Below are 10872 nucleotides of genomic sequence, written 5' to 3'. Positions count from 1 at the left end.
TGAAGAGAAGAAGAGAGCCAAACCAGAGAAAAGAAATAAAAAAAAAAGAAAGGAGGGGGAAAAGAGAATAGTTTGTGATATTTTGGGAAGAATGAGAGGGGAAGACTTTTACTTGAAGATGGAAGGTCGTCCGGAAGCCATGCGCAGCTAAACGTCCAATCTAGGGCTGGATGAAGCCCTAGCAATGTATCAGGGGCATTGTAGTTCTTATTTTTTTATTATTTTGGAGCTTGTTTAAATTCTTATCTTCAAGAAAATATTTCTTTTATGATGTTTAAACCTTGAGCATGCCATTTACTATTCATGTTTGCTAAAGTAGTCTAAGATGATCCATGCCTAGGAAGATGAGGTGTGCTGCACCCTAGATTAGCATACTTAGGTAGACACTTCATGCTATACCGAAGATGGATCTTCCTAAAACTCTTTATGTTTTTATTTTAAAAGGCTTGTAGCCAATTTGCATGCCTCTCCAAAAGATAAAAATTAAGAACACAGTCCCTAATGCAACGCTACGGGTGGATTCCAAACCCTAGATCCATCTACTTTGATAAATTTCAATTCGTACTCATAGATTAATTTAGTTAAATCAAGTTAGCAAATTCTTCTTCGTGATTTATTTTTAAAAGAAAAATAACTTGTCTCCAATCCCTGTGGACCGACACCCGTAATCACTATCCTACAGGATACGTATTATTACGTGGTTTATTTTCAAAATTGAAAGAACCGATCAATTTTTGGCGCCGTTGCCGGGGATTGCTAGCATAGTTATTTTTGCTATCATTAAAAAAAAATTAAAAAAAAATTAATTAAAAAAAAACTTTCAAAATATATATATATATCTAAAATAAAATAAAAATTATTTTCGATTGTTGTTACTTTTCTTATCTCTTTTTTCTTTCTTACTAATTTTTAATTTTTCTTTTTGTATTATTTGATCAGGAATCGAGAAAAAAAATCTGGGATGATCAAAAGGAGAACTGCTGGAAAGAGAATGCTATAGAGGTTTGCCAAAATATATATATATATATATATAGTCGCTGGAAAATTTTCTTTGGTAACCTCTAAACCTTTCTTATTTAAATTAATTATTAGCTTGAAATTTTGTGGTGATTGTTTGATTTTAATTTCAGTAAAAGTGTGAATGCATGCTTGATACACATACACAAATTAATCCGCACATAGTAAGGGCAATCACCCCAACAAGATAAGAGCCGGATTTCATCACCGGACTCTTGCCCAACTTAGGTGAACTCAATCTCACATAGTGTCAGCTTAATTAAAATCAATTAGACGTTGGCTCTTAGGGACATTCGAGCTCAATATGACGAAGATCACCGAAAGTTGCACCAATTTCGCTCTGTGGCTTAGTTGATGTCTAGGCAAGCTTTGTCCCTATAAGGGAGACAATTCATCTGTTCGAGGCAAGTGGGTTTTAAGTGGGACCTTTGCAAACGCATCGTGACCCCTCCACTTACCTGGGAGCTTATCTGGTCAACTCGGTTCATTAGACCGGATTGGAGGCTTAGGTGCCCTCTTCAAACCAGTTAGGAGCTGTCTAGTGATTTTAGGACAAATACAAGGATTGATGTGTTTTTCTTTTATTGCATGCTTGACTGATCAAGTACTAGTGTATGCAAGGGAGTCGTTCTAGAGTACGTGACCTATTACCTTTTGACCCTGAAATAGAACGGACCCTTAGAAATATTCGAGCTAAGATTAGAACAATAGAATCATCGAAACCTCCTGAGATGGCTGAAGAACAACCCAAACTCCTGAGGGAGTACTTTACTCCCACCACTTACACTTCCCCATCTTGCATTCGATTACCTGAAGTAGCAGCTGTACAATATGAAATAAAATCTAGTGTGATCCAAATGCTCCCATCTTTTCATGGGCTCACCAATGAAGACCCATATAAACACCTAGATGAATTCTTTGAGATTTGCACCACTGTCAAGATTCAGAACTTTACTGATGATGCTCTAAAACTTAGATTATTCCCCTTCTCCCTTAAAGATAGAGCCAAACAATGGCTGAATTCTTTAGAAGCCAACTCAATTCGTTCTTGGGATCAAATGCAACAAGAAATCTTAAAAAAATACTTTTCCATTGGAAGAACGAACCAGTTTAGACGCGCCATCACAAGCTTCTCCCAAACTGAGGGAGAAGAATTTCATGAAACTTGGGAGAGATTTCGGGACCTAATCCGTAAATGCCCACATCATCATTTATACCTAAATGGCAACTAGTGCAATGTTTCTATGACGGATTGATTGAACGAAACCGTCAGATGATTGATGCCGCATGTGGGGGGACATTCATGCTTCAAAATGAGCATGAATCATGGCAATTATTTGAAAATCTTAATGAAAACTCCCTCCACCATGCTTCTTGTTCTCGTCAAGCACCCCTGAGTTCTCAAAGAAAAGGGAACATTTGTGAAATAAGTCATTCTATGGACCTTTCTAGCAAGGTAGATGCATTGTCCCATAAGATTGATCAACTGATGATAGGTGGGTATTACATGAACTCTTCCCAAGCACAAGTGTGTAATATCTGTTCTAGCCCATCCCACCCTATTCATGAGTGCCCTTCAGCGCCCCAATTCCCCGAACTCGTGCAAGAACACATCAATGTTGCTCAAACACAGCCTAGACCGGGTAATGACCCATTTTCCAATACATATAATCCGGGATGGCGGAATCATCCAAATTTTTCTTGGAGGTAGCAAGCTTCGAATACTGCCCAACCCTACTCCCAAAATTTTCAAAACCCTCAGAATTTTCAAACCCCACAAAATATTCATCCTTACCGTCCCTCGACTCAATTTCAACACACTCCTCCTCCACCCCAAAGAAACACAGCCTTTGAGGAGAAAGTGTTGAACGCCCTTCAAGGTTTGGAAACCATTACACAATTGGTGCACTCTCACACGCAATCCATCGTCAAGCTAGAATCCCAAATGGGGCAACTAGCTAATGCACTGAACAAGCGAGAGGAAGGAAAGCTTCCAAGCCAACCACTAAGTAATCCTAGGGGACAATACATGGCTCAAGAAAATCAATTAAATGCAATTCATCATGAACAAGCCAATGCTTTGACTACCCTAAGGAGTGGACGTGTAGTAGACAATAAGATTGGGGAAGATAACAATAAGAAAGGTGGAGAAGAGAATAGACATGTGGCAGATGAAACTCTAAAACCTTCTTCTTCTTCAGCTAGTCCACCTTCTGCCAAAACTCACATTCCAAAGGCCCCATTTCCTGAAGCTCTTAATTCACCCTCTCCCTTTGGCAAAAAGGAAACTTCACTAGAGAAAATGATGGAGGTTTTCAAACAAGTGAGGATCAACCTTCCGCTTCTTGATGCTATTAGACAAGTTCCCTCCTATGCCAAATTTCTTAAAGACCTGTGCACCCAAAAGCGAAAATTTAGGACACATGTGCCCAGAAAAGTCTTTCTAACTGAGCAAGTGAGTTCTATTCTCCAACACAACATCACTCCGAAATTCAAAGATCCTGGTGCTCCCACCATCTCCTGTGTTTTAGGAAATAATTTCATTGATCGAGCACTCTTAGATCTAGGGGCAAGTGTCAACCTTTTACCTTATTCAGTTTATGAGAAACTTGGGTTAGGTGAGTTAAAACCAACCTCAGTATCCCTTCAATTGGCTGATCGATCTGTAAAAACACCACGTGGGATAATTGAAGATGTTCTTGTCAAGGTAGACAAATTCTATTTTCCAGTAGATTTCATTGTTCTTGATATGGAACATGAACCTAATCCTAAGAAACAAATCCCCGTGATCCTTGGGCGGCCCTTTTTAGCAACAGCCAATGCGTGCATAAATTGTAAAACGGGGGTAATGAACATATCATTTGGGAACATGAAGGTAAAATTAAATGTGTTCAATGCGGACGACCAACCCGCGAGGAAAGTTGAGTGTTTTATGATAGACAAAATAGATGAACTCATAGAAGGAGATGCAAAAACTACCTCACTGTCTGGCTGAAGACAATAAACTTAGCGCTTGTTGGGAGGCAATCCAATTCTTTTAGTTTTCTTTAACATTGAGGACAATGTTAGGTTTAGGTTTGGAGGTATTTTTAAGTATTTTTAATCATTTTTTGTTTTGTTTGCATCTCTTGCATTCGTTTTCACTTCATAATGTCAGGTTTATCAAAAGAAATAAAAATATAAAAATATAAAAATATCTTTTAAAAAAATTGTGTTCATTTTTATAATTTAATTTTTTTTATTTTTTTTACCTAATTTCTATACATGAATGCGAGAATGATAAACACACAGCGTATATAAAATCTAAAAAGCCCAATGACTAGTCGGAAGTAATACAAATTTAAGTTCTTTTTATTAAGTCTCTCTTAGGGAGTTATAAGCTAATTAATATTTTGGAATTTCACTACACACTGGCCAACTCTTCTAAGGTCTAGGCTCGACATTATGTTGAGAGTATGGTAGCAACCTTGGACCCTGATGAATCATACTTATCTAATCCCAAAAAAAAAAAAAATCATCAATGAAAATGGATTTAGTCAGGAACATCGAAAAGGGCTACCTATTGTCAAAGGTCAAGTGGGCTTGTGATGAGGACTTCGAGCATAAGTCCGTAGGAAAGTCTTGATGCCCGACACCTTATGCCAACTGGTGTGAGAGTTGTCGACTGATTGCTCGTTACACGGAGAAATCACCACAAGAGTAAAAGTGCACAATTTATATATCTTTCTTGAAAAAATTCTTACCTTCAATGAGAAAAAAAAAACTCTGTATTGACCTTGAAAAAGACAACAGTGTGAAAGCCGTCGTTATAAAAATTCGAGTAAACTGGAATATTACAGATAAAGCCCGTGAGGTACTAAAATAAACATCCACAACTCTCGAAATCCTGCAGATAAGATGATTTTGAATCAGTGAGCAGGTTCTTTCGACCAATCCTTGGAAACTACTGGTATTAGCAACATTTTGGAGATCCAAATCCTTAGCTTGGGAACGGTCCAGATTTCACCGAGCGCTCCGGTATAAATGAGTCTTATAACTTTCCTAACGGAACTTGATGACTTCAACTTGAATTGCATCTTGACTTAGGATTTGGGCTGACTTAGTAAATAAAACCGTGTGTGCTTTGAAATTCTTATCATTTATGTATCTTAAATTAGATTTAAAAAAAAAAAGAGAAGAGAGTTATTGAAATTCTTAGCTAGTATGCATTTGGAATTTGATTTTCACTTCATAGATCAATCGATCTAAAAAATAAATAAATAAATAAATAATAAATAATAATAATAACAATAATAATAAATGATTTATTTTAAGATTGAAGTTTGTGGGTATCTTCACTGGAAATCCTCACGAGACTATAACTCGTCCACTAGGGTAACCTAGGGGTTTAAAGCCTTATTGCATATGGTAAATGCAATCGCGATGCCTGCGAAAGTGAGTTAGAGTTTTTTTTTCTTTTCTAGTTTTATTTTGCTCGAGGACTAGCAAAATGCAGGTTTGGGGGTATGATAAGTGCTAAATAATGTATAAATTAATCTATTTTACATAGCACTTATTCTTATTTTTATGCACATATTCTAAATTTAAACATAAGAAATATGTTCACCCTCGTCAATGCATTTTAATTCGATTTTGATTATTGATTGAGCCTAATGTATGCAAGTCAAGTCAAGCTCAATTAAATAAAGTCTAAACCTACACTGCATCATTTCACAACTCCACATCCTCCGGAGTCGACTCCAAGAACTCTCCTCCAAAAAAACTCTGTGTTTTCCATTAATTCCTATCTCTTCACAAATTCACCTAATTCTCTTCCCATACTGTCCAATCATTTGTTTCTAAGACATCAAAGTATATCAGAAAATTGTGGTCATTGGTCTCTTCCCAAGCCAAATAGGATTAATTCCCCTGCTTCAAACCTTTCGTAACCACCCTTATCCCGTGGCCAACCAAGTCCCCAACAAAGAACAAACCACTGATCCTCATCTTCTTCCGGATTCTCCCTAGATTTCCTCTCATCCAACGGCAACAACACAAACACCCGGATTGATCCCAGCCAAGCCAAATCAAATGCAAAATCCCCTGTTCCAGAACAAAAGCCGAGATCATCTCTTTCCTTCTCCGAAGCTCCCAGCATCCGCGAGTCAAGCCTCGTCTTCTCCTAATCCTCCCAGATCCTCTCGTTATCTCCCTCCACGAATAACACCCAGCTCACGGATCAAATCTACATGTTTTCCCCCTGCTTCAAAACAAAAAATATCTTCTGCATCAGGCGATCCGAAGCAGGGGAAATTGCCCTTCTCCCAGCGTATCCCACGATGAACCAGCCCCCCTTCCGTGCATCCAACCATTTTCCAGATCTCCTCTCATCCCGCGATGCAGCCAGCAAATCAGGCGTTCATCCGAGTAATCTGCAGCGCGTCTCCGGCCATCCGGATTTCCTTCCATTTCGAACACAGCCATGGCGTCCCGGATGTCAGCTCCCAATCACGCCCAGATCAGTAGAGATCGTGCCATCACGCCTCACATCTTCCCAGCTCCTGCGATCACCGTGCGTATCAGCCAGCAACATCTCCAGCTAGCCGGATGACTTCCGCATCAGCCGATCCCAACATCCCCGCCTCCTCACAGCTGCCGTTCCAAGCAAGATCCGAGATTCAGCACGTCCAGCTCCTTCCCTTCCATCCCCACGCCCAAAATCGGGGAAGATCCGATTTTATTCGATGCTGAACCGGCGCCCGGGGAGATTAAAAGGAGGAGGGTGGCCATCGAGAGAGGGGGAGGGAGCTCGGTTCGAAAGAAACAGGGGAGACCCTGTTTCGGTGAAGAGAAGAAGAGAGCCGAACCAGAGAAAAGAAATAAAAAAAAAAAAGAAAGGAGGGGGGAAAGAGAATAGTTTGTGATATTTTGGGAAGAATGAGAGGGAAAGACTTTTACTTGAAGATGGAAGGTCGTCCGGAAGCCATGCGCAGCTAAACGTCCAATCTAGGGCTAGATGAAGCCCTAGCAATGTATCAGGGGCATTGTAGTTCTTACTTTTTTATTATTTTGGAGCTTGTTTAAATTCTTATCTTCAAGAAAATATTTCTTTTATGATGTTTAAACCTTGAGCATGCCATTTACTATTCATGTTTGCTAAAGTAGTCTAAGATGATCCATGCCTAGGAAGATGAGGTGTGCTGCACCCTAGATTAGCATACTTAGGTAGACACTTCATGCTATACCGAAGATGGATCTTCCTAAAACTCTTTATGTTTTTATTTTAAAAGGCTTGTAGCCAATTTGCATGCCTCCAAAAGATAAAAATTAAGAACACAGTCCCTAATGCAACGCTACGCAGTGGATTCCAAACCCTAGATCCATCTACTTTGATAAATTTCAATTCGTACTCATAGATTAATTTAGTTAAATCAAGTTAACAAATTCTTCTTCGTGATTTATTTTTAAAAGAAAAATAACTTGTCTCCAATCCCTGTGGACCGACGCCCGTAATCACTATCCTACAGGATACGTGCTATTGCGTGGTTTATTTTCAAAATTGAAAGAACTGATCAGGGCTAGACCAAGATGACCGCAATCAACACCACACAATAGATTGGCTCTTTAATCTTGAGGTTAAAGAAGGTTTAGTAGCTTTTAATCTAGTTGCACAGAGATTTATTAGGTTAAAAAGTTCCTGAAATTCTCTCCTAGATTAGACAGCTCCTAATCTCCCTTTCAGATTAAGCTTGAGCTTACCAGTTAAGCAATCCAGTAACCAGTGACCAAGAAAGTCCCGGGGTGTGTGGTGGTGCCAGAAGGGATACATCGATACCACAATACCCGTAACAGTTCTCACTGTTGTAAAACTTTCCTAGACATCACCAATTACTAAATCCTCACTAGAGTGGCTTTCAGCCGCTTCTTTCCAAGAGCCTAATTGAGCTCGAAAACCCTAAGGCCAACGTCTAATTTGATTTTAATTTAATTTGGCTTAGCATAAGTATGCAAGGTGGTGATTTTTGGGCTAAGGACAGGTAATGACTTCCTGACCTTATCTTTTTAATGGGTTTTGCCCTTAAATTCTTTTATGCAAATGCTTAATACTAAATGCAGCAAATAATCAATGATTTTTTTAAAATTTATGCAATGTCATTAGGTTGTACTGATTAAATAAGCAAGCAATTTTTTTTATTTTTCTTATTTTTTTTTAATTTTATGTTGTTTTTTTTTAATTTTTTATATAGGAATAACTTGAATGTAGGGCTGTCAAACGGGCCGAGCTGCTCGGGCTCGGCTCGGGCCCGGCTCGGTAAAAGCCCGGCTCGAGCTCGGCTCGTTAGTCAAACGAGCCCGAGCCCGAGCCCAAAATGAGGCCCGTTTAAATCTGAGCCCGAGCCCGAGCTCGAGCCCGAGCAGCTCGCGAGCCCAAACGAGCCCAAAAGAGAGCTCCAAAATCGAATTGGATTGGTTTGGGTTGGGACTTAGCCCGTTAATCCAAACCCAATTCGTTAATCCTTCCCTCCCACCTGACTGGCTGACCACCTCCTCTTTTTTTTTTCTTTTTTTCTTCTCCTTTCTTCTGGGTTTCTCCAGAAGCTTCCGGTGCCCTCCCCTCCCCTCTTCCGGGTATCCCTCCCCTCCTCCCCTCCGGGTGTCCCTCCCCTCCCCTCTCGCCTTTCTCCTTCGCCGCCGATGACTCGCTGCCTCCCTCCGCCGCCGATGCCGAGCTCGGTTCCGTTTCTCCCCTCTCTCTTTTCCCCTCTTTGCCGACTCCTCCACCGGCGATCGTCGCTTTCGCGAGCTCTCCAGATCCGAGCTCCCTCCGCCGCCCTTCGTTCGTCTCAGAAGAAGAAGGCACCGGTCGTTAGGGCTGTTAACGACCGCGAGCTCTCCAGATCCGAGCTCCCTCCGCCGCCCTTCGTTCGTCTCAGAAGAAGGCACCGGCCGACGAGGTGCGTCTTCTCTTTTTTTATTTCTTTCTTCTGAGTCGCCTTCGTTCGTCTCTCCCTCTCCCTCTCTCCAGATCCGAGCTCCCTCCGCCGCCCTTCGTTCGTCTCAGAAGAAGGCACCGGTCGTTAGGGTTGTTAACGACCGCGAGCTCTCCAGATCCGAGCTCCCTCCGCCGCCCTTCGTTCGTCTCAGAAGATGAAGGTGAGTCATTCTTCTCCTTTTTTTTTAATTTCTTTCTATCCTTCTTCTCTTCTTCTTCTCTTTCCTTCCTTCATTCATCTCCGACGAACCGCCGGAACTGAGCTCGGCTGGCGGCTGCTCGTTCTTCTCTCCGACGGTCGACGGAGACAGGGACGGGGATGGCCGGATGGGGCTGGGGATGGGGCGGGCTCGGGCTCGCCGCTCGGGCTCGGGCTCGGGCTCGGGCTCGGGCAAACGAGCTTCATGAGCCCGAGCCCGAGCTATGCCGCCCGAGCCCGAGCCCGAGCCCGAGCCCGAGCCCAATCCTGGGCTCGGTACCGAGCCCGAGCCCGAGCCCGAGCCGGGAAGTTGGTGAAACGAGCCGAGCCGAGCCTGCGGAGGCTCGGGCTCGGCTCGGCTCGTTAACAGCCCTACTTGAATGTAAACTAAAACTAATCCTTATGCATCAGTCAATCTCCGAATGCCCGTTGAATAAGCTCTGGAGATTACTCCGTGAGGAGCCCCAATAGAGGTATGATCACCTCGGGGGATTGCACCCTATCAATTACTAGCAAAAATAATATTTTTTTTATTGTTTTGATTTAATTAATTTTTTTTTCTTTTTTTTAAATTTCAAATTTCGAATGTCAAAATTCAAATTTTGAATTTAAATTTTTTTTTGAATTTTTGAATTTTTGAATTATTTTTTTTTTAATTTTATTTTTTTTTTTGAATTTTAAATTTTAAATTTCAAATTTCAGAATTTAATAACTACGAAATTATTAATTAGAAATTATCAAAATAAGGAAAATTAATAAAGATAAAAATAAAAACTTACTACCGGAGTGCGTTCACTCCGGACATCCAAAATTCGATTTGATCTTCGTGATCGTTCTTGCTTCTCGATTTGCCTTCTCCGGCAACGGCACCAAAATTCTGTTCGTCCGATTTCTGTCTACCTAAAAATATGCTAGACAGAGTTAAATTAATTTTACTCTTACCTTTCCTACTCGAAGAATAGTGGTTGTAAGAGGTCGATCCACAGGGAGGCGATTGGAGTTGCATAAAAATTAGAACATTCACTTGGATTCAAAATCGATTTTTGAATAACAAAAGAAAAACATGATGTCGGGGATGATGATAGATTCTCTAATTTACCAGAGAATTTTCTTTATTTAAAAATAACAAAGATAAGTACTTAGAAATCAAAGAGCATTTATAAATTCATGAAATGTTTAACTATTCAAAGGAAAATTTTGGCATAAATTAAAATGGATGAAAGTAAGTGCTAAGAAGATCAAAACCCTAGAACATAAATTGCATAAAAGAAAATTTAATATATTGCATCAAAGAAGAATTAAAAGATTGCATTAAAAAAAAACAGAAATTAACTTAAACCTAGAACAAGGATTGCATGAAAAAGAAATGATAGATTTGATAAAAAGAAAATTCATTACAAATAAAAGTGGAGATTAGAAACCTAATGTTTCTTCCCTTTTACAAATAACAATAAAAAAAATAAAACAAATAAGCTTCTCCCTCAACATAAAATAACAATTTTTTTATTCTTTCTTCTTCCCAAGAGAAACAGAGCAATGCTCTGTTTCTTCTTTCTCCTTTCTTTGGGCTCGCCGACCACCCGCCTTGGACCTACCGGCCACTCGCCGAGAGCTCCCCGCCTCCTCCTCTTCTTCTTCCGATGGCCCCCTATTTATAGGTCAAGTGAGGATGCTTGAGATTTCG

The 10872-nt window shown here is 40.4% G+C and overlaps 1 non-coding gene across 1 annotated transcript; it reads right to left on the bottom strand.

Moving 5' to 3' along the window:
• Nucleotides 1-2124: 2124 nt before the first annotated feature.
• Nucleotides 2125-2230, bottom strand: LOC149768035 (small nucleolar RNA R71). Its single transcript, XR_016400105.1, has one exon. It is a non-coding gene; the product is annotated as a small nucleolar RNA R71 (small nucleolar RNA).
• Between the last annotated feature and the right edge of the window lie 8642 nt (nucleotides 2231-10872).

Source organism: Phoenix dactylifera, chromosome 3 (assembly GCF_051530095.1).
Source record: "Phoenix dactylifera cultivar Ajwa chromosome 3, Ajwa_hap1_PhDact_Kaust_v1.1, whole genome shotgun sequence".
Classification (NCBI taxonomy): domain Eukaryota; kingdom Viridiplantae; phylum Streptophyta; class Magnoliopsida; order Arecales; family Arecaceae; genus Phoenix; species Phoenix dactylifera.
The sequence above is the reverse complement of the archived record's forward strand: the minus strand, read 5'-3'. Positions and strand labels throughout refer to the sequence as shown.